The sequence below is a fragment of the Coregonus lavaretus genome (genome assembly GCF_964263955.1).
Source record: "Coregonus lavaretus genome assembly, chromosome: 20".
In the NCBI taxonomy this organism is placed as follows: domain Eukaryota; kingdom Metazoa; phylum Chordata; class Actinopteri; order Salmoniformes; family Salmonidae; genus Coregonus; species Coregonus lavaretus.
Genome location: NC_140007.1, coordinates 23,289,377 through 23,314,914, shown reverse-complemented (window position 1 = coordinate 23,314,914; position 25,538 = coordinate 23,289,377). Strand labels below are relative to the sequence as shown.

Genomic DNA, 25,538 nt, shown 5'->3' with positions numbered 1-25,538 from the left:
GTTTCCCTGCTAATGACAAAGTATAATATAGTCCCCGTTTTACATCTGTTAAGATGCTCAAGAGGTATGATGAGGTTGGTTTTCAAAGATTTAGAATTCTCCAAATGTGGTTAATCTTTATTGAATAATCCTAACTCCTGAAATTAAAGGTCAGCGTGAACGTTTCGATGCATAAAAGGGCCATGGAAAACTTCATTGACGTTTGGTTGGCAAAGGTTTAAAAATAACAGACAGTGCTGCATGTGTGACAACTTTAGCCCCATGGGCAAGGCTACAAACATGACATCAACATCACATTACGCAATTTTAAAGGGGGGCGGTGGATGGAAATCAGTCTCTTTTGCGACCAGTGCACATTCAGACCAAACTTTCCATTCATAAGTATTTGCCTATCAGACGTTCGTCGTCACAACTAGGCCTAACAGTTGAATTGGTCAATGCAATGGAACTTTGCAGGCTGGAACACGTGTGAGGCCCGATCTGGCTAAAACCCTTCAATCTAGCTAAGACACTTCAATCTAGCTGTCCCTCACAAAACAAAGCTTTTAGATCAGTCCAGATTATATCAGTGCCTGTTTATGACTCTTATTCTAGAAATCACTACTTTTTTTTCAAATGTGTAAACATCCCATCCCATTCATAGACATATTTCCTTACAGGAAAAGAACATCGATCTATCTATTAAGGGACATGTTTCAGCAGGTTGAATACGTGTTAGCCTAATACATGGCATCTCATGATGTAAGGATCATTATATTGAAACTTAGGACAAAGTGTCTGAACTTTTCATCTCTTCGTCAGTTACAGTTCAAATTCAAAGATTTTAGGAGGTGAATGATTCAATGTAAGTTTGATGAGAAATATTGATAAACAATCAACATTATGATGATCCGGTTTAGTTACACATTCCCCCAAAAAATGAAGGGCGTCTCCTAGAACATTTTCAAAAGGTTTACATTTTGGACTAGGCTATAACCCATAAACAAATGCACATCTAAAATCGACAGTTCTTTGAGTAAACAAAAACTACAGTATTCAAATAAATGGCCCTCGTGAAGTATTAACTTTATATCAATGTTATGTTTTTCCCAATGGCTGCATAGGGTTGAGTTAGCCTCACCAAAACTCAGACAAATGACTGCTTGGATAAATACATCCACATAGGGGCAGGGGCAGGTGCTGGTGCCCCCCCATGACTAAAGACCAGTACCCCTGTCAGTGACACTTCACTTTCACTCACTTTGGCCAAAAGACCGGCATATATATCCCACAAATGTCTTTTAATTCAGGTAAAAGGCCTAAACAAGAAGGCTGGGGCCGCTCTGACAGATAAGGGTCATCAGAGATTAAACTGTGGCACTTTAGCTGGAGAAAGCAGCAGCGGTGTAGCACAACAGAACTACTCAGCCACCACAAACATTCAAGCCCCTTCTCAGCAGCAATCCAGTAATGGATACTTCCTTGGCTTCTCTATTGGTCAAAATGTTTTCATACAATAATTTAATTCAGAAACACTTTTACAAAGCAGGAGTGATCAATTTTAATTAGTTGATTTTTTTCTCAATTGCATAAAATGTAATGTACTGCCATCGATCTCCTTTGTTCTTTAATGCAGTGCCTCTTTCCTGTAATTTGAAGCTTTATATATTTTTTTACTTTTACAGTCAATGATGACATTCTGTGACAAGCAGCTCCACTTGTCTTTTATGAGCATTACCGGAAACAAAGACACATAAACGCAAATAGAAATCATTTAAAAGAATATAGTAAACTGAATGTGTTGCCACAATAATAATTTCCATTTAAAAAATGTCAAGTGCTCGCAGGCATACATGTACACTGTACAACAGGGGTATTCAACCTGGGATCCACGGCCCCCTAATTTTGAATTACATACCTTCAGTAGAAAAGAGGATAATATTTCCTTTCTAATGATTTCAACTTTATTTCTCAACTCCTAATATTGAGCAAATTACACTCATTGGAGCTAATTACACTCAATGGAGTATCTGACATACTGTACAGTGCCTTCAGAAAGTATTCATACCCCTTGACTTATTCCACATTTTGTTGTGTTACAGCCTGAATTCAAAATAGATTAAATAGATTTTTTTTCACCCATCTACACACAATAACCCATAATGGTAAATGTCAAATGAAAACAAAATACAGAAATCTAATTTACATAAGTATTCACACCCCTGAGTCAATACTTTGTAGAAGCACCTTTGGCGGCAATTACATCTTTGAGTCATCTTGGGTATGTCTGTATCAGCTTTGTACATTTTCTCAAGCTCTGTTAAGTTAGATCGGGAGCTAACCCTGCATATAGCACTACTGGGGATCTGAAAAGTCATAGTCAATCGATCAATAATATAATAATACTTTTATCAAAAATGTTTATTTTCAATTTACAATCTGTAGAAACAATGAGAATAGAAAGGTTCAGAACTTTTGTGAAACACCACAGTACAGTCGTGGTCAAAAGTTTTGAGAATTACACAAGTATTGGTCTTCACAAAGTTTTCTGCTTCAGTGTTTTTAGATATTTATACTGAAGTATAATTACAAGCATTCCATAAGTGTCAAAGGCTTTTATTGACAATTACATTAAGTTTATGCAAAGAGTCAATATTTGCAGTGTTGACCCTTCTTTTTCAAGACCTCTGCAATCCGCCCTGGCATGCTGTCAATTAACTTCTGGGCCACATGCTGACTGATGGCAGCCCATTCTTGCATAATCAATGCTTGGAGTTTGTCAGAAGTTGTGGGTTTTTGTTTGTCTACCTGCCTCTTGAGGATTGACCACAAGTTCTCACTGGGATTAAGGTCTGGGGAGTTTCCTGGCCATGGACCCAACATTTCGATATTTTGTTCCCCGAGCCACTTAGATATCACTTTGCCTTATGGCAAGGTGCTCCATCATGCTGGAAAAGGCATTGTTTGTCACCAAACTGTTATTGAATGGTTGGGAGAAGTTGCTCTCGGAGGATGTGTTGGTACCATTCTTTATTCATGGCTGTGTTGGCGCTCCTGAGTGGCGCAGTGGTCTAAGGCACTGCATCGCAGTGCTAACTGTGCCACTAGAGATCCTGGTTCGAATCCAGGCTCTGTCGCGACCGGGAGACTCATGGGCGGCGCACAATTGGCCCAGTGTCGTCCAGGGTAGGGGAGGGAATGGCCGGCAGGGATGTAGCTCAGTTGATAGAGCATGGCGTTTGCAACGCCAGGGTTGTGGGTTCGATTCCCACGGGGGGCCAGTATAAAAATAAATAAAAAATATGTATTCACTAACTGTAAGTCGCTCTGGATAAGAGCGTCTGCTAAATGACTAAAATGTAAATGCAAATGTGTTCTTAGGCAAAATTGTGAGTGAGCCCAGTCCCTTGGCTGAGAAGCAACCCCACACATGAATGGCCTCAGGATGCTTTACTGTTGGCATGACACAGGACTGATGGTAGCGCTCACCTTGTCTTCTCTGGACAAGCTTTTTTCCGGATGCCCCAAACAATCGGAAAGGGGATTCATCAGAGAAAATGACTTTACCCCAGTCCTCAGCAGTCCAATCCCTGTACCTTTTGCAGAATATCAGTCTGTCCCTGATGTTTTTCCTGGAGAGAAGTGGCTTCCTTGCTGCCCTTCTTGACACCAGGCCATCCTACAAAAGTCTTCGCCTCACTGTGCGTGCACATGCACTCACACCTGCCTGCTGCCATTCCTGAGCAAGCTCTGCACTGGTGGTGCCCCGATTCCGCAGCTGAATCAACTTTAGGAGACGGTCCTGGCGCTTGCTGGACTTTCTTGGGCGCCCTGAAGCCTTCTTCACAACAATTGAACCTCTCTCCTTGAAGTTCTTGATGATCCGATAAATGGTTGATTTAGGTGCAATTTTACTATCAGCAATATCCTTCCTGTGAAGCCCTTTTTGTGCAAAGCAATGATGATGGCACGCGTTTCCTTGCAGGTAACCATGGTTAACAGAGGAAGAACAATGATTTCAAGCACCAGCCTCCTTTTAAAGCTTCCAGCCTGTTATTCTAACTCAATCAGCATGACAGAGTGATCTCCAGCCTTGTCCTCGTCAACACTCTCACCTGTGTTAACGGGATAATCACTGACATGATGTCAGCTGGTCCTTTTGTGGCAGGGCTGAAATGCAGTGGAAATGTTTTTTTGGGGATTAAGTTCATTTTTCATGGCAAAGAGGGACTTTGCAATCAATTGCAATTTGTCTGATCACTCTTCATAACATTCTGGAGTATATGCAAATTGCCATCATAAAAACTGAGGCAGCAGACTTTGTGAAAATTAATATTTGTGTCACTCAAAAAACGTTTGACCACGACTGTACAGTTGAAAAAGATATGGCAAATAGAAATCCAATATGGATGGTGTTAAGAGATAGATGGGAGGTGTTGAATGGAGCTGAAGGATGGGACTAACAACAACTAACAACAACTAATAACAACAAGATAACTAATGTAAAGCATACTGTGTCCATAATAAGTCTATAGGTTATAGGTTGAGAGCTTTTGTGAAAGAGCACAGTTAGAAAGATATGGATATCATGAAAATGATGGGAGAGGTTGAGGGTAGAGGAAGTTCAAGAGTAAAAACAAACAAAATAGAATTATTGTAAAATTGACTGTGTCCATAACATTTATATAGTATGTATAACCTGTAAGTAGAGGCCTAAGCGTTGTTGTTCACTAGTTTTACTCCAATTAGGGAAGGGGTCATGGGGTTGGAAAGTAATAAAGTGAAATATATTTGAAAAAAGGGTATATATGTATGTATGTATATGTATGTATATATTTGTGAGAGAAAAAAAAACATATGGGGGATTGGAAGTGATGCAGACAATTACATTGATGGAAGTTACAATCTATCTGCAATATTAAAGCTGATCTACCCCCCCAAAAAAATAATTATTTCAAATAAACATTTAAAAAAGTTAAGATAGGGAGCTGCGGTGAACAGCAATCATCAAGTCTTTCCACAGATTTTCAAAGGGATACAAGTCTGTGCTTTGGCTGGGCCACTTAAGGACTTTCACATTCTTGTTGTGAAGCCATTCCAGCGTTGCATTAGCTGTATGCTTGGGGTCATTGTCCTGTTGGAACGTAAATCTTTGTGCCCAGTCTAAGGTCGTTGGCACTCTGAAGCAGGTTCTGATCAAGGATTTGCCAGGGGCTGCGGGGGTGCGTGCTACGCAACTGCTTATAACTATATGTTAAGTATAACTATAAGAAATCTAAGACGTGTCAAATAAATGATATCCAGCTCAGGGCTCCAGCTTTGCTAACTTGCTAGCTAAGTGGCTAGATGTCAAGATCAAACTTGGTTGTAGCAGAGACATTCTAGCCTGGAGTACCAGTCTCTTTAGCTAACATTCCTCTCCTTGCCACTCATTGTCATCGCCAAAGAGACTGTCATTTCTGCCATCTTCAAATATTAACATTCCATCATTAATGAGCTTGAGGAGAACAGATGATTGGATAACCCTCACAGCTATCCTCCAATCACAATAATTATCCAAATATTGGAACTCTAGCACTTTTTTTTCCTCTGCAGAACACGTTGGTATCTGGTTGCTAAGCAACCATTTTGTTTGTCCAGACGAAACCAGTCTGGCAAAAGTTGCTAACTCACATCTAAATATTGCAATTCTAACCACAAAACCTCTTTGCTTAGATTTTAAGCTTCAAAATACAACAACTTGCCTAGCTAACAGCTAAATGTTTGTTTTTGACTTTGTAATAATTCTAATTCTATTTGAGGCTCCACAACTTGTCATGGAAAATATTAATGTTATTTCCAATGAGCAACTCTGCCGTGAATCCAGCTGCATATTAAACGTTGAGATTGCCAAAAGGCCAGTCTCTTTGGCAATGACAATGGAGTGGAAAGGAGTGGAATGTTAGCTAAAAAGACTGGTACCCAGACTAGACATTCAATCCCTCCTGGATCAAGATCTCTGTTGCCTAAATTGTTTTGTACGTAAAAAAGTATGATTATAATCATTTTTACATTTGTATAGCGCCCCTTGTGGGCACTTCCGGTAATTATGTATACCCCGGTATGGTACAGAAACGGTATGAAAATCTGGATACCGCCCAACCCTATTGGACTCCAATCAAGTTGTAGTGACATCTCAAGTATGAAAAATGTATGCACTCACAAACTGTAAATCGCTCTGGATAAGAGTGTCTGCTAAATGACTAAAATGTAAATGTAATGATCAAATGAAATTGGATGCACCTGAGCTCAATTTGGAGTGTCACAGCAAAGGGATGTGAATACTTACAGTACCATTCAAAAGTTTGGACACACCTACTCATTCAAGGGTTTTTCTTTATTTTTTACTATTTTCTACATTGTAGAATAATAGTGAAGACATCTGAACTATGAAATAACACATATGGAATCACATAGCAACCAACGAAATGGTATTTGAGATTCTTCAAAGTAGCCACCCTTTGCCTTTGGCATTCTCTCAACCAGCTACATGAGGTAGTCACCTGGAATTCAATTTCAATTAACAGGTGTGCCTTGTTAATTTGTGGAATTTCTTTCCTTCTTAATGCGTTTGCGCCAATCAGTTATATTGTGACAAGGTAGGGGTGGTATACAGAAGATTTTGGTATATTTTATGGTATATTTTATTTATTTATTTATTTAAGATAGCCTTATTTGGTAAAAGACCAATTCCATATTATGGCAAGAACAGCTCAAATAAACAAAAAGAAACGACAGTCCATCATTACTTTAAGACATGAAGGTCAGGTCAATACGGAAAACTTCAAGAACTTTGAAAGTTTCTTCAAGTGCAGTCGCAAAAACCATCAAGCGCTATGATGAAACTGGCTCTCATGAGGACCGCCACAAGAAAGGAAGACCCAGAGTTACCTCTGCTGCAGAGGATACATTCATTAGAGTTAACTGCACCTCAGATTGCAGCCCAAATAAATGCTTCACAGAGTTTAAGTAACAGACACATCTAAACATCAACTGTTCAGAGGAGGCTGCGTGAATCAGGCCTTCATAGTGGAATTGCTGCAAAGAAAACACTACTTAAGGACACCAATAAGAAGAGACTTGCTTCGGTCAAGAAACGCAAGCAATGGACATTAGACCGGTGGAAATCTGTCCTTTGGTATGATGAGTCCAAATTTGAGATTTTTGGTTCCAACAGCAGTGTCTTTGTGAGATGCAGAGTAGGTGAACGGATTATCTCTGCATGTGTGGTTCCCACCGTGAAGCATGGAGGAAGAAGTGTGATGGTGTGGCGGTGCTTTGCTGGTGACACTATCAGTGATTTATTTAGAATTTAAGGCACACTTAACCAGCATGGCTACCACAGCATTCTGCAGTGATACGCCATCCCATCTGGTTTGCGCTAAGAGGGACTATCATTTGTTTTTCATCAGGACAATGACCCAAAACACACCTCCAGGCTGTGCAAGGGCTATTTGACCAAGAAGGAGAGTGATGGCATGCTGCATCAGATGACCTGTTCTCCACCCAATTGAGATGGTTTGGGATGAGTTGGACCGCAAAGTGAAGGAAAAGCAGCCAACAAGTGCTCAGCATATGTGGGAACGCCTTCAAGACTGTTGGAAAAGCATTCCTCAAGATGCTGGTTGAGAGAATGCCAAGAGTGTGCAAAGCTGTCATCAAGGCAAAGGGTGGCTACTTTGAAGAATCTAAAATCTAAAATATATTTGTATTTGTTTAACACTTTTTTGGTTACTACATGATTCCTTATGTGTTATTTCATAGTTTTGATGTCTTCACTATTATTCTACAATGTAAAAAACACTACAAATAAAGAAAAAGCCTTGAATGAGTAGGTGTGTCCAAACTTAAGACTGGTACTGTAAGTAAAGTGAATATACAGTACAATTATGTGAAAAATAAAAAAATATTTAAAAATTACATAAATGCAACAAACCAATGCACAGCCAAACAAGATACTTGCTTATAGTCCAACACATCATGCAAACAAACACAATGGCATCAATTTTTATACTGCCACAGTATCTTGTCCTTCACATCATCAAGGAACTATAACCCTTCACATCCAATTAGTTGATTGAGGCAAAATGTAAATGGCACCAGTGGCAAACAATGTGGAGCTTGTGTCCAAGCGACGCACCCCAGAAGTTGTTTTGTGGCGGCAGAAGAAGAGCCACCCTGTCACATGCAACTAACAGTGACAAGCCTATCCCCCCTCCTCTGTCAACCCCCTGAAACACACACACACACACACACGCATATGTGCATGTGACACCGATTCGCACACATGCATGCAAGCACACACACACACACAAAACACACAAAGTCACGAGGGACACATTGTGATGGGCATATAAAGCATACTGCATTGTTGGACACGCAGCAGGTTGGCATCAGTTTGGGACAAAGTAGCCCGACCAGCCAAGACGGCTAATAAACATACAATGGAGGGGCAATTGACAAGAGAGGTGTCCTGCTATTGATCATATGATTCCTTTCTGAAGGGCACCGTGACACTAGGATGAGGGGATGCCCACAAAGACGACGCACTGACAGATTGTGACATTCCAGTTGACATAATCTTGCGTCTCCCTCTCGAGTCAATAGCCGAAGATGCTAATCATGCGCTGTCTTGGATCAACAATTTCACGGTCTTCGGAAAGGGGATAGGAATTGGTGGCATGACCCTCCACGCAGGGGTGAGAGCACTTCTCCTCAGGGAGAGCCACAGAGGGAGAAGGATGGAAGCCAGGCAGGCAGGCGCATCAGGGCCTGGGCAGAGCCTGAATAGATTAATATCGCCATCTACTGGTCAGGAGTGGTTGGAGGCTGAAACTGGGAGGCCATGACGGCTCAGTCTCTCAGTAAGAGCCATCAGAAGCGGTTAGGCACTCACCAAGACAATGGGCCTCACATTAAAAGAGGTACTCGGATGAAAACCACAGCCACACCATCAGGGGGGAAACCTAGGCAGTAGACCTGCCGCAGCACACTGTGAAGTAGTGAGCAGGCTAGGTCTATTCCTAATCAAACTAACTGACATGGAGAAAAATGTTGGCCAAGTCTCATTTCTGGAGGCTTCTCAACTGCCAGTGTCTAACCTCAAGCATTGGATTAGGAAGCAAACATTGCCATGTTTGAGACTGATGAGATGACAGCATCTGAGGAAAAACAACAATCAGGGTCACAGTTAGGCTAGTCCTCACTTCTCACTCAAGATAAATTGGGTCATTGAATGCCTAAAAGGCCTGTGAGCGTTAACGTACACCCCTTTCGCCCTCAGAACAGCCTCAATTCGTCAGGGCATGGACTCTGCAAGGTGTCGAAAGCATTCTACAGGGATGCTGGCCCATGTTGACTCCAATGCTTCCCACAGATGTCCTTTGGGTGGTGGACCATTCTTGATACACACGGGAAACTGTTGAGCGTGAAAAACCCAGCAGCGTTGCAGTTCTTGACACAAACCGGTGAGCCTGGCACCTACTACCATACCCCGTTCAAAGGTACTTAAATATTTTGTCTTGCCCATTCACCCTCTGAAAGGCACATATACACAATCCATGTCTCAATTGTCTCAAGGCTTAAAAATACTTATTTAACCGGTCTCCTCCCCTTCATGAACAAAATTATAAACGCAACATGCAACAATTTCAAAGATTTTACTGAGTTACAGTTCATATGAGGAAATCAGTCAATTGAAATAAATTCATTAGGCCTTAATCTATGGATTTCACGACTGGGAATACAGATATGCTTCTGTTGGTCACAGATACCCTAAAATAAATGGGCCTCACAATGGCCCTCAAGATCTCGTCACGGTATTTCTGTGCATTCAAAATGCCATCGCTAAAATACAATTGTGTTCGTTGTCCGTAGCTTATGCCTGCCCATTTCAAAACCGCACCGTTACCATGGGGCACTCTGTTCACAGCATTGACATCAGCACACCACTCGCCCACACGACGCCATACACGTGGTCTGCGGTTGTGAGGCCGGTTGGACGTACTGCCAAATTCTCTAAAACGACGTTGGCGGCGGCTTATCGTAGAGAAATGAACATTCAATTCTCTGGCAACAGCTCTGGTCGTCATTCTTGCAGTCAGCATGCCAATTGCACGCTCCCTCTAAACTTGAGACATCTGTGGCATTGTGTTGTGTGACAAAACTGCACATTTTAGAGTGGCCATTTATTGTCCCCAGCACAAGGGGCACCTGTGTAATGATCATGCTGTTTAATCAGCTTCTTGATATGCTACACCTGTCAGGTGGATGGATTATCTTGGCAAAGGATAAATGCTCACTAACAGGGATGTAAACAAATTTGTTCACAACATTTTAGAGAAAGAAGCTTTTTGTGTGTATGGAACATTTCTAGGATCTTATTTCAGCTCATGAAACACTTTACATGTTGCGTTTATATTTCTGTTCAGTGGTTTTAACAAGTGACATCAATAAGGGATCATAGCTTTCACTTGGAATCACCTGGTCAGCCTTTGTCATGGAAAGAGCAGGTGTATACACTGAAATTGTGGCACTGAAGAATAAAATGAGTAGAAAATTAAACCCAGTCCACATAGCATGCCAAAGCTGAAGTGATACTCGTAAAAGTGTGATATCAGCGCTGAATCACATTTTTCCTTAAGTTCAGCCAGAATCTTCTTGATTTACTATATACTTTCAGAAAGCCTGTAGGCCTAGACAATCTTGCCAGCCTACTCTTTCCACCACAGTAATGAGACTACAAAATCAGTACTATTGCTTCTGTACTTGATGTGTCTAACAACTATCAACTTGAACTGCCATCTCCACCTCTATTACATAAAACTGTAGGAGTAACTTGCAAGGTATCAGATTGAGCATATAATTTGCAATAGCACTGCAGTTCAATGCACAAGGCGAAAGCTTGACAGTCACCCGCCACAAACTCAACACACACTGTTGGTGAAAGTACATGTTAAGATTTCACTGGGCCTCAATAGTAGGAGCCGAGCAGACAGCCCAGCCAGACACTAATATCACACAGGGTGGCATGTTACAGCAAAGGGGCTGAGTTGGCAAGTCGCTCTACAGCAGACGCCCCACCTGTTCTGTCATTGTGTTGACCTTGACACATAATAACACATGACAATACCACTCTCCGCATTTCAAAAGTAGAGGCATTTGATGAACCCCTTCACTTCCCTTTTCCTGCCCCCCCGATACTTAAAACCACTTTCTACAGGCTGGCGGGGGCAAAAAGCATGACAGACTCACACAGAAATAGGAAGGGACAGACCAGGGAGAAGTCACGTACTGATAATAAATTAGTCGTGCAAACAGGTTCTTGTTGAGCTGGTGGGACATATGGATAGAAAAAAAAATGGATTTAATATATATAGCCTGTTCTACATGCATTATGGGAACAAACCACATTCATACTACTGCATATCTTGGTTTCATAATCAAAATTCTGTGTCAAAGCTTGATTTGCTTTGTCGGGTGTTGAGAGCCTAGACAGTGTTGGCACAAACATAATACAGATTTTGATATTTAAGTGAAAAGTGAAAACAGATAGAGGGGCAATGGGAAAACATGTTGTCTCTCTGTCAAACACTCCATTGAGAAGATGACTCGCACCAGAAACACTGCCACTGGGGCCCAGGGAAGTGAGCCAGTCCAGGTGTTTAATAATTGCGCAGTCGTGCCAACAGGTTGAAGAATGTGTCAGCCTTTGTTGATCTGCTGGTCTGTACTTGTGCCACACCTTAATGACAGCTCTTAACACTGTTCTTCCCCTATAGGCTGCCTGTGGGCACATACATCTCCTGACAAGAGTCAAGTAGTCTACACTGAGTAGTGCTGAGAGTATTGTGGGTCTACCATATTATGGGCTGGCTGGCTGGTGATGAGGTAATGGCAGGCTATTGATAATGTCTGCTCTTCTCAATGTCCCCCAAACGTGTGGGAAAGTCGGGTTTTCTGTGTAGATGTAAATTTGAGGTCCGGAGAGATGATGGGTCTAGTTTAACAAAATGGGACAGCTCCCTGACAACAAAGATCCAGCCTAAGCTAAGAGAATGAGACAGTTTCCAGAAAGCAAGTCTATACAGTGACTCTGTCCGACTGAAAACAGATTATTTGTAACTGTCAGAAGTGACTTTGCCAGAAGAGCCCCAAGTGCTTAGTTCCAACAGAAGTGTAAACCAACAGATGCTTAACTTCAAACTTTTTAATTTAATGTAAGGCAGATCACCTCATGGTACAGTGAATGTTCGGTATGTACAATATCTTGGCTATTGGCCATGGTAGGCTAATTGCGTTAAACATTCAAAGTATTCTATTTGGAATGTTTACGTTCATTTTAAGCAGCAGACCTGAATTTCTACTAATTTATAGAGTGCTATCTTATTCTGATACCCTTGATAAAGTCATAATCTCGGGCACCACACACAGAGAAACTCCAAAATCCTATTAGCGTTTCCCTTTCATTATTTTTCATCAAACCGAGAAAACTGACACGTATTAATTAATATCCATTACGTGTTTTTTTCTCCCTCTCCGAGAAGACGTTGTGGGGAAAAGAAGCAATTAGCTTAACAAAATAATCAAAAAAATATGTTTCAGAAATCCCTGATAAATGTCCTATGAGGTCCCATCTAAATGTAAGAAGTGTAATACATTCTTGCTGTCATATTCCATTAAACTGCTATTACAGTCTTGATAGAACTATTAGTCACTACATTATTAATAACATTAATGTATTTACATTTTTGGTGTACAAGCCTGCTTTCAAGCAATAATTTATGAACCCGACGTCAGATATGTTATAATGTTCCCCATCTACGGTCTTTTGTGTTTATTATTGATTGTGAAAACAGTCCGAATTCTAAGTTAAATCCCCCACCCGACTCCCCCTTTGTCTTAATGTATTGGAGTGGGGTCTTTGCATTAAGGGACTGAAATAAAGTGCATTTACATTTGAAGCATAACTTCATAATTTACATTCCAACATTTATTAGAGGTGACAAACGAGCGTTTGGTCCACTCATGCTTTTCCACAATGCAGCACTCATTCAATCCATATAAATTACAGCTGGGGTAGTGAGTGCAAGTGCAAATTATTTCATTATATTTATGCAGCACATGTATGAGTCTGTAGGGGGTTACTAGCATGAACAGACTCTGAGACTAACAAGGGCCTTTCCCTTAAGTCATTGTGTAAATCTAGTAAAGACTGATATCTGACTTTTAGATGGGTCCTGCATGGTCTAAAAAGACAGTTGTCCTACATGATGTTAAAGGTGTAGTCTTAATAAAAAGGCAGTCTTCTCAAATTTCAATATTCTTTCAACGCTGTCATCACTTAAGTTAGAAAAGGTGTGGATTTTGAGAAATTGGGTTACTATATAATTTGTAACTTTTGGCCTTTAATTAGCAATACTATCATATGATCTCACCTCTGAACCTACAGTACATGTCAATTTTCCTGGCTGGAAAACACTTTAACCTCTTTAACCACTTTAACCTTAAGGATCGGACCCTTTTTTTTAATGTTCAACTAAAATGACATACCCAAATCTAACAGCCTGTAGCTCAGGACCTGAAGCAAGGATATGCATATTCTTGATACCATTTGAAAGGAAACACTTTGTAGTTTGTGGAAATGTGAAATTAATGTCAGAGAATAACACACATTAGATCTGGTAAAAGATAATACAAACAAAAAAAACATGCGTTTTTGTTTTATCATCTTTGAAATGCAAGAGAAAGGCCACAATATGATATTGTAGTTTATGCGCAATTTAGATGTGTGTGTGCAAAGTTTCAGATTGATCCAGTGACGCGTTGCAATACTGGACTATTTTGTCTGCCCAAATGTGCCAAATTGGTCAATTGATACATTTTCAAGTACATAACTACAGAGAACATACAAAAAGTATATGGTAATACAAAATGTAAGTTTACACACTCCCAGGAATGTCATACATGATGGATCATTAGCTTATACCCTAACTTAACACATCTAGATAGCCGGGCAGGATGGGTGTGGAGCCAGAGACAGCAGGGGTTCAAACTGTAGAACCCAGTTCCTACATTTGAATATAAAAATGGATTTTATCAAACAAAACTATGCTACATTTTATCTCTGGGACCCTTAGGATGACAAATCAGAGCAAGATTACTTAATGTAAGTACATTATTTACCTTCAGAGGTGAATGTATCAAACCAGTTGCCATGCTAATTTTTTTATTGTTGTGCACTCTCCTCAAACAATAGCATTGTCTTTTTTCACTGTAATAGCTACTATAAGATAGTTAGATTAACAAGAATGTAAGCTTTCTGCCCATATAAGACATGTCTATGTCCTGGAAAGTTTGCTGTTACTTACCACAGTCATACTAATCACATTAGCGCAACCGTCCCGTATACGGGACACCAACCCCATAGAGGTTAAAGAGATAAGCCTAGTTCAGCGAAATTACATATTTAGATAGAGTACCTAAATATGTAATTAGGCTGAACTATCCCTTTAAGACTTTTTAGTTCTCATTATTCATAGCTCAGTCTAATATTCTCCCACTAACCACCACTAGCATTACGTTACGTAATTAGAGAGAGCTCAGCACATTTTCAGAAGTGTAGTTACAATTGCACTGAGGGAATCCCACCATTTAAACAAATATCTGGCGCTGCAGGGGAGCCGGCAGACAAATTAACAGCTAATAACTCACTGGGAAGCCAGGTAAAAAATATATTTAAAAAATAATTCCCTAAAGTGTAAATTACTAATAATTTTTCTCTTATTTCACACTTCTGAAAACAAGCCGTGCAACAGTCTAGCACAGGCAAAACTCAGCTTTTCACTTAAGTGCCAAGATTATGCTTTTTACACACTTGATCAAACCATCAGAAGAAACTGAGAATTCAGCATCAGCGGAGGGATTTGGAATATGGCCTGCAAAACAGTGTGGGCCTCCCCTACTAACACTTTCAGGCCAGAGAAATGAACGAATGAACGAGAGAGAGAGAGAGAGAGAGAGAGAGAGAGAGAGAGAGAGAGAGCTTCAATCACCCTCCTGTTCATTAAAATCAGAGGACATCGCCAAAATGAAAAAGATGCTGACAAATCAAAGGGTCTCAGTACCTGAATTACCATAGTCATTTACTTATTAAAGCCAGGATGCTTGCTGTCAATCAAGACGCATCACATCCCCCATTTGCGGCGGAAAGCCGGCGTAATTGCATCTCATACTAATCAACACAACTTGTGTAATTATGCCTTGAAAGTGACATTGGAGGCTGAGAGCGATGTGAGCAGTCTTGACAGCGTAGACATCTCTGATTCATCTGGAGATTTCAAGTCTCGCTGTGAGAAGCAAGCCACTCACAGACCCAAGTTTCCCTACTCTCCGATTCTGCACACAAATGTGACGCAAATGGTAAATCAAGCCGAAGTAATTACAAAGTGGAACAGTAGTGAGTGTTAAATGCCAACTCAATGACGATTCTTTTCCCAAGCATATTGAGACAAAATAACTATGCCCTAATTAAAAATGTTTTAAAATTATATCATGTGTTAAGCAAACACATAATGACAGCGCACACATTTATTAGAGAATTTGGAAATTATAGCTTTGTTACCACGCTGTTTGCATTAGTGTATTTTCTATGATTAACATTTCTACAAATAAAGTCATAAGTACAAATTAAAGTTTATGGAATTCTTCATAATCATAGACTTCAATGTCCCCAAATTGAACTTTTAAAAAAGTGTCATTATTTTGGCCTGCATCTGCCATTGCACTGTAACTTAGCCAAGGGGTCAATGTGAGGTCAAAACTACTACAGCGAACAAGAGGTTCTGAACAGTTTACAATATGAAATCAATACAGCCTAACAAATCAGTCCTTTACATGAACAATGAAATATATGTGCTAATTATTAGCGTAAACATTTTCACAGTTTAGAAAGAAAAACTGAAAGCATTAGAGGGATACTTCAGGATTTTGGAAATTAAAAATCTACATCCCTAGAGATGAACTCATGGACACCATTTCTATGTCTCTGCGTCCAGTATGAAGGAAGTTGGAGGTAGTTTCACGAGCCAATACTAACTAGCATTAGCGCAATGACTGGAAGTCTACAGGAACAGCTAGTATGCTAGCACTAACGTTAATTAGCTAATTTGTTCAAACTGCACGCAGAGACATAAAAATGCTATCCACGAGTTCATCTGATTCTGGGGAAGTAGATAAAGGGCCTCATTACCAATATCCCGAAGTATCCCTTTAAAAGGAAGTGAAGAACACAGTCCAGCACAGCACATAAGGCAGAAACCACAAAACAGTAAACATTTGGGTTGGACTCCTCTCTACTCATCCTTTTCAAAGAGCAGGGTGGAACCATCAGAAAATCACCAACATCAGAAAGACTTTTGGCACATGGAAATAAAGAGGAGAGATTTATTAACAGAACTTTTTTTTAAGTGCAAGAATCCTTGTCTGTGTCATCCCTTCATCATGACCTCAATATTTCTCACGTTCAAGAACCCGCTGGAGAAAGTGCATTTTGTGGCCAAAAGGGGTGGGGGTGGGGAAGCCTGTGTGATTCACCCACATTCTGGTCTAATGAGTCAAAAAGTGTGACCTGCACTTAAAGGACCAATGCAGTCAAAAACAGGATTTCCCTGTGTTTTATATATATTTAGACACTATGAGGTTGGAATAATACTGTGAAATTGTGAAAATGATGATAATGCCCTTTTAGTGTAAGAGCTGTTTGAAAAGACCACCTGAAATTTCATCCTGTATTTGGTGGGATGGAGTTTTGGCCTGCCTGGTGGCATCACCAGGTGGTATAAGTTAATAGACCAATAACAAAGAGAATTGCAAACCTCTCTGCCAATAACAGCTCGTTCTCAGGTTACAATTCCCTCCCATTACGCTCATCCAATTAGGCCCCTCACTCAGACCACTCCCAGACAGTTCTAGCAAAATTCTTGCATGAGAAATTGCTCTTCGCTAAGAAGCAATTTTTTTTTCTTTTTAACCATTTTAATTAAAAAAACTATCACAGTAAGGTACTTAATTGTTACCCAGAAATGATTTGATATTGAGATAAAAACTGCTGCATTGGACCTTTTAACCAGAAGTCCAAGCCAGGAGCAGTAAACTCATTTTGAGAAGCCAGCAGTGTCGGCAGACCTGGAAGATGTGCTCCGAGCATGCACGATAAATCTGACGTGAAATCATAATCATAAAAGCAATTAGCTGACCCTGCGCCACTTGTCCTTGGACATGACAGTGAGAATTCATACAGAGTCCTCTAAGGAAGCTACCAGGGGGGTGAGGGGGAAGGAAAAAGCGCAACACAGCAACAATAAAACAGTGAGTCCTTCTTGTATCATTAACCACTGACACAAACACATCGCATAGATGCACAACAAGAGCAACTCAGAGAAATAAATATAAATATAGCGTCTCAGAGACAGGTTCACCAAGACCCAAGAAGTAAGCTCAACTAAGTGGACAACTGTGACAAGTGTTACAAAATGCACTGAAACAAATGAGAAAAATTATGTTTCACAACATGAACACCATATGTTGTAATAATATAGCATTATGGTATATTGTGTGCCTGTGCCTCGTTTGAGGTGGGACAAGGGCGGCTCTGCAAAACAGTTATTTTTTCTGCTCAATGTGCATGAAAGCCCCGAAAGAGGACCTCCACTCAATAAGGACAGGTCTATAAAGCAAACACTAATGTAGCTCGGCAGAACAAATATCAGACATACATTACATAGCGCATGAGGCGACAGGCGTTATTCAGATGCTTTTGCCCTGACTTTGCTCTTTTAAAGCTCTGAGAGTGTGTGGGTAGAAGCAGCTAGAACCACCAGCTAACACACACTCACAGTCACTCACACAATCATCAATTCCCCACCCAGTAATCACAGTAAGGCCGAACTACTGGCTGCCACCTAGCGACCGTCTTCTCCAATAATCATGAAATATCTCTGTGGCTCGCGCCCCCACTCTGACCATAATTCTCCTTTACTGCGGACAGTTCCAATAAAGGATTAGAATTACAATTAAAGTAATGAGCAAAGAGGAAAAAAGAAAAATCTCACGGAAGGTTCCCTTGACAAACTAAATTGCAGCCTAGTTTTCTGACAGACTAAGGAACACCCTACTGGACCCATTACTGACTACCATTGCTTATACTGTCGGAATAATTAAATCTGGAGTGTTGTAACATTCAATATGGAAACACATAGGCCTTTCTAAAAAAATCTTACATCAGTGAGAGGTTTCCTGTTCAGACATGTTGTCTTATGTTTTTTTATTCAATCGAGAAGATTTTCCTCTATTACAAAACTAGCACTGTAGCCTAGTAGTTAGCGAAATGTGGCTGGCTAGATGACTTCAATGTGTCGGCTAGTATCCACCCATATCTGATCGGTGTCAGATTTGTTGTCCTCAATTTATATCTTGCCCCTTTAAAGTTGTTAAATGTCTTACACATTTCAACAATTCTTCAAGTTTGAGCTTTGCTCAAAATGTTGGCCACATAAAAGTACAAAAAATTAAAAACTACTTGGGGGGTGGAGAAGTCACATAAAATTGGCAAAGTTAGGCTCCTGGGAACCTCATGACTTCCTGATATCACTATCATGTCACATGGGCCTTACAACCCCACAGAATCAAAATGTTATTTTCAAAACAGACATAGGAGGAACATACAGTGCCTTCAGAAAGTATTCACACCCCTGGACTTTTTCAAAATTTTCTTGTGAATTTAAAATGGATTAAATTGAAATGTGTTACTGGCCTACTACAATACTCCATAATGTCAAAATTGAATTTTGTTCTTTGAAATTGTTACAAATGAATGAAAATCTGAATTGTCTTGAGTCAATAAGTATTCAACCCCTTTGTTGTGGCAAGCCTAAATACGTTCAGGAGTAAAAATGTGCTTAACAAGTCACATAATAAGTTGCATGGAATCACTTGGTGTGCAATAATAGTGTTTAACAGGATTTTTGAATGACTACCTCATCTCTCTACCCCACACATTCAATTATCTGTAAGGTCCCTCAGTCGAGCAGTGAATTTCAACCACAGACTCAACCAAAGACCAGGGAGATTTTCCCTCTGAGCATGGTGAAGTGACTAATTACAATTTAGATGGTGTATCAATACACCCAGTCACTACAAAGATACAGGCGTACTTTCTAACTCAGTTGCCGGAGAGGAAGGAAACCGCTCAGGGATTTCACCATGAGGCCAATGGTGACTTTAAAACTGTTACAGAGTTTAACGGCTGTGATAGGACAAAACTGAGGATGGATCAACAACATTGTAGTTACTCCACAATACTAACCTAATTGACAGAGTGAAAAGAAGGAAGCCTGTTAGCAATAAGGCACAAGTAAAACTGCAAAAAATTTGGCAAAGAAATTATCTTTATGTCCTGAATACAAAGCGTTATGTTTGGGGCAAATCCAACACAACACTGAGTACCACTCTTCATATTTTCAAGCATGGTGGTGGCTGCATCATGTTATGGGTATGCTTCTCATCAGCAAGGACTAGGGATTTTGGGGGGGGGGGATTAAAATAAATGGAATAGAGCTAAGCACAGGCAAAATCCTAGAGGAAAACCTGGTTCAGTCTGATTTCCAACAGACACTGGGAGACAAATTCACTGTTTAGCAGGTCAATAACCTAAAACACAAGGCCAAATATACACTGAAGTTGCTTACCAAGACGGCATTGAATGTTCCTGAGTGGCCTAGTTACAGTTTTGACTCAAATCTGCTTGAAAATCTATGGCAAGACTTGAAAATGGCTGTCTAGCAATGATCAACACCCAACTTGACAACGCTTGAAGAATTTTAAAAATATGCAAAGCTCTTAGAGACTTAACCAGAAAGACTCACAGCTGTAATCGCTGCCAAAGGTGATTCTAACATGTATTGACTCAGGGGGTTGAATACTTATCTAATCAAGATATATTAGTGTTTTATTTTTCATATATATATATTTTATTTTTTACAAATGTTAGAATTTTTCTTCACTTTGACAGAGTAATTTGTGTAGATTGTTAACAAACAAAAAAAATACAATTAAATCAATTTTAATCCCACTTTGTAACAACAAAATGTGGGGGGGGGGAATGGGTGTGAATACTTTCTGAAGGCACTGTATATCTGCCAGGGCTCATGGGGGCAGGGAAGAATAGCATAAGAAAAGGGGAAAATTAGGAGGAAGAAAAGGTAGAGAGAGACCAGGGGGAGCAGAGGCAGTCTTGACCCATGCCACTGGCGGTACTTCCAACGTATATGTTGGCATCTCGTCAGCCAGTCAGCCACCCACCCAGCCAAACCCCCAACTCCTTGGCTTTATGAGTTTCTATTTTTTCTCTCTCTAGCTAGCTAGCATGATGGTGATAGCAGAGGGGCTACGGAAATTCAGAGACTGCTGAGCCAAAACAGATCACTTCAAAGCGCCTTATTTAACGCTCGCTAAATTTTTCATCACAGTCGCTTAATATCCTGGGGAAGGGGAGCTTTTGAAGTTGTGCGAGACCGGGATGATCTTCTTACAACTTTTTTTTCCCCCTCCCATTACCTCCTCCCTCTGCTCCTCCAACCCACCACCCCTAAACACACATGCGCACATAGGCCTACTGTACACACACACACTAGGTTATACTGTACAAGCACACACACATACATATACACACTACTCTTACACACACATGCTGCGCACACACACAAACACCCCCCCCCCCCGGATTCCCTGAAGGCCAGCTGTACACAACACTTCCACAGCATCATGTAGAGCCCCAGCCTATGCAGAGACACAGTATGGGAGACACAGCAGCTAGCCAGTGAGATTGAAACAACCTGCTCCTCTTCTCTTTCCAGAGGTCATGCCCGTTAGCATATCCACATTGAATGGTGCGGGCTGGGGTTGACAAACAAACATGGCTCTATTTGTCTGATGTCAACGGTTGGATGTTTTTTCATAGAGCACTAGATAGAATTGGGAGGGGGAAGGACAGATGGGGGGCAACGAGGGTAAAAGAGAAGAGAGATGGCGAGAAGGAGAGGCAATGAGTGGCAAAGCGAGGACAGGGACGGGTGAGTGAATGAGAGGGACAACTCCAGCCCCCAAGGCAACAGCGGTAGCTTGGAGCGACTGACTAGTACTCCAGTGAACCGGAGGGAGCGCTCGGTCTGTGCCAGCCCACTGAGAGAAAAACTGCAGGTCCAAACCTGCTCCTTCTCAGCCGTCTCACCTTGGCCGAGGCGGTGGTGGCTTAACCCGAGCCACAGAGGAGGCGAGCTGTTCGGTGAGCCAGGGCCCGCTGATCGGGCGAGGTGAGTCAGAACCTGTTAACATTGACTGGTGTCCCTAGTCTGACACTCAGACGCGTATGTGCATGCACACTCGCACACACACACACACACACACACACACACACACACACACACACACACACGCACGCACGCACGCACGCACGCACGCCTAGAAGCCTCCCTCCAACCCCTGCCAGCAGTCCCCTTCCTCTCATCCAGATAAAATGCTTTCAGACACAAATTTCAATTATTCACCTCATCCAAATAATGCCATGTGACAAGAATTATCCCTACTGTAATAATCCACTTAACTGGGAAAGAGCAGCTCATCAAAAAGAGAAAGGAGAAAAAGAGGGGGGGGGGGGGGGAACGACATGTCAACCATGTCTTGAATCAGGACCTTCATAACAAGAATATATCCTCTTTATAAGAATGGGGGGGTGGGGGGAGGGGGGGTAACACACACTTGGATAAAGAGGAATTACATTGAAATAAAGCCTAGGAGATAACTACAACAATCAATGACCCCAGGACAGGATTAAATCAGCCTCGGCAGTAACAAATGAGAAAGGTAAGCGCGAACACAAAGGCAATGTGTCACAGATGTATTCAAGAATACATATCGGATCCCTGTTATGAGGAGCACCAGTGTGTTGACATATTCTTAAGATATTTGCTATTTAGGCTACTAGTGCCACTAGGTTACTAGTGTGGTGGGTACGGTAGGCGGACCCATAGCACGCACCCAGAGTGCCCAAACACTGGGGCCCCACAAGGGTGTGTGCTCAGCCCCCTCCTGTACTCCCTGTTCACCCATGGCTGCGTAGCCATGCACGCCTCCAACTCAAATCATCAAGTTTACACACAACACAACATTAGTAGGCTTGCTTACCAACAACGATGAGACAGCCTACAGGGAGGAGGTGAGGGCTCTCAGAGTGTGGTGTCAGGAAAATAACCTCTCACTCAACGTCAAAAAAACAAAGGAGATGATTGTGGACTTCAGCAAACAGCAGAGGGAGTACCCCCCTATCCACATCGACTGGACAGCAGTGGAGAAGGTGGAAAGTTTTAAGTTCCTCTGCGTACATATCACTGACAAACTGAAATGGTCCACCCACACAGACAGTGTGGTGAAGAAGGCGCAACAGCGTCTCTTCAACCTCAGGAGGCTAAAGACATTTGGCCTGTCACCTAAAACCCTCACAAACTTTTACAGATGCACAATTGAGAGCATCCTGTCAGGCTGTATCACCACCTGGTACGGCAACTGCACCGCCTGCAACTGCAGGGCTCTCCAGAGGGTGGTGCTGTCTGCACAACGCATCACCGGGGGCAAACTACCTGCCCTCCAGGACACCTACAGCACCCGATGTCACACGAAGGTCAAAAAGATGATCAAGGACAACTACCACCCGAGCCACTGCCTGTTTACCCTGCTATCATCCAGAAGGCGAGGACAGTACAGGTGCATCGAAGCTGGGACCGAGAGACTGATGAACAGCTTCTATCTCAAGACCATCAGACTGTTAAACAGCCATCACTAGCACAGAGAGGCTGCTGCCTACATACAGACTTGAAAATCACTGGCCACTTTAATAAATAGAACACAAGTCACTTTAATAAAGGCACTTCAATGTTTACATATCTTGCATTACCCATCTCATATGTATATACTGTATTCTATACTATATATTGCATCTTAGACTATGCCACTCTGATAATGATAATGACATTGCTCATCCATATATTTATATATTCTTATTCCATTCCTTTACTTAGATTTGTGTGTATTAGGTTTTTGTTGTAGAACTGTTAGATATTCCTTGCTAGATATTGCTGCACTGTCGGAACTAGAAGCACAAGCATTTCGCTACACTCGCAATAACATCTGCTAACCATGTGTATGTGACCAATACATTTGATTTGATTTGTTGAGCAGTCTCACTGACTTCAGTCATGAGCTTATCTAAAGCAGTTTTGGACTTTCACTCCACTTTTAACTTTTGGGCAATTCCACAGTAACATAATGTTTAAAATGTATGCCAAACAAAAACCAACTATTGCAAAGTTAAATAAATCATTGTTTTACTTATTGTACAATTTTCAGTGGAAATTGTTAAAAGTAGTCCTTGTGCATCAAGTTGTATGGTTTGTTTAACTTGGCAATCATAGTTTTTTGCTTGAAATACATGTTAAAGTGAAAAATCAGTCTCAGCATCATTCTGCTACAGTAGAATTACTCTTATTCACACATTCGAACCACATTCAAACCACAATGGTAGAAGATCAAAGCTTTGCACAACAATTCAAACATCCAATCAACCCCTGATTTTAAAGGGACGTATCAATGTAGCAGAACAGTTGAAAAAGGCCCTTTTGATTCCTCAAAGACAAAACACTAGATGTATCCTCTTATTAAAAAGGCTAGTACACAGTCACTGACTGTCAGATAATTGGTCCCCTTGAACAATCCATGATACATGGACACGATCTTACAAGCCACAACAGAGTTCATGATGAGAACGAACATTCATTGTTTGTTTTTTAGGTGGACTGATAACGCATCTCACATACTGTACAATGGCTTGCGAAAGTATTCACCCACTTGGCATTTTTCCTATTTTGTTGCCTTACAACCTGGAATTAAAATTGATTTTTTGGGGGGTTTGTATCATTTGATTTACACAACATGCCTACCACTTTGAAGATGCAAAATATGTTTTATTGTGAAACAAACAAGAAATAAGACAAAAAACTGAAAACTTGAGCGTGCGTAACTATTTCACCCCCCCTAAGTCAATAATTTGTAGAGCCACCTTTTGCAGCAATTACAGCTGCAAGTCTCTTTGGGTATGTCTCTATGAGCTTGGCACATCTAGGAGCTTGCCCATTCTTCAAGGCAAAACTGCTCCAGCTCCTTGAAGTTGGATGGGTTCCCCTGGTGTACAGCAATCTTTAAGTCATACCACAGATTCTCAATTGGATTGAGGTCTGGGCTTTGACTAGGCCATTCCAAGACATTTAAATGTTTCACCTTACACCACTCGAGTGTTGCATGATGCTGCCACCACCATGCTTCACTGTGGGGATGGTGTTCTCGGGGTGATGAGAGGTGTTGGGTTTGCGCCAGACATAGCGTTTTCCTTGATGGCCAAAAAGCTCAATTTCAGTCTCATCTGACCAGAGTACCTTCTTCCATATGTTTGGGGAGTCTCCCACATGCCTTTTGGCGAACACCAAACGTGTTTGCTTATTTTTTTCTTTAAGCAATGGCTTTTTTCTGGCCACTCTTCCGTAAAGCCCAGCTCTGTGGAGTGTACGGCTTAAAGTGGTCCTATGGACAGATACTCCAATATCCGCTGTGGAGCTTTGCAGCTCCTTCAGGGTTATCTTTGGTCTCTTTGTTGCCTCTCTGATTAATGCCCTCCTTGCCTGGTCTGTGAGTTTTGGTGGGCGGCCCTCTCTTGGCAGGTTTGTTGTGGTGCCATATTCTTTCAATTTTTTAATAATGGATTTAATGGTGCTCAGGCACCATGAAGACCAAGGTGCTCATTTCTTTAGAACCCAACCCTGATCTGTACTTCTCCACAACTTTGTCCCTGACCTGTTTGGAGAGCTCCTTGGTCTTCATGGTGCCACTTGCTTGGTGGTGCCCCTTGCTTAGTGGTGTTGCAGACTCTGGGGCCTTTCAGAACAGGTGTATATATATTGAGATCATGTGACAGATCATGTGACACTTAGACTGCACACAGGTGGACTTTATTTAACTAATTATGTGACTTATGAAGGTAATTGGTTACACCAGATCTTATTTAGGGGCTTCATAGTAAAGGGGGTGAATACATTGCACCCACCATTTTTCCGTTATTTATTTTTTAGAATTTTTTGAAACATTTCACTTCACCAGTTTGGACTATTTTGTGTATGTCCATTACATGAAACCAAATTAAAATCCAATTAAATTACAGGTTGTAATGCAACAAAATAGGAAAAACGCCAAGGGGGATGAATACTTTTGCAAGGCACTGTATCTGTTTGACAAGGTTAGTCTTAACTTAAAATGTAGCCTGTAAGTGTGGACATGAGGCTACCTAAACAAGAATGACTACAATAAATATCCTGGGATACAACATTTAAAATGCAAGCAATAGCCTATCTGGTTGTTCGGTG

At 41.2% G+C, this 25,538-nt stretch overlaps 1 protein-coding gene across 1 annotated transcript in view; it reads right to left on the bottom strand.

The window, feature by feature from the left end:
- Positions 1-25,538, bottom strand: part of pex14 (peroxisomal biogenesis factor 14) — a 127,769-nt gene that overhangs the window by 91,789 nt on the left and 10,442 nt on the right. The gene's annotated exons all lie outside the window — the stretch shown is intronic.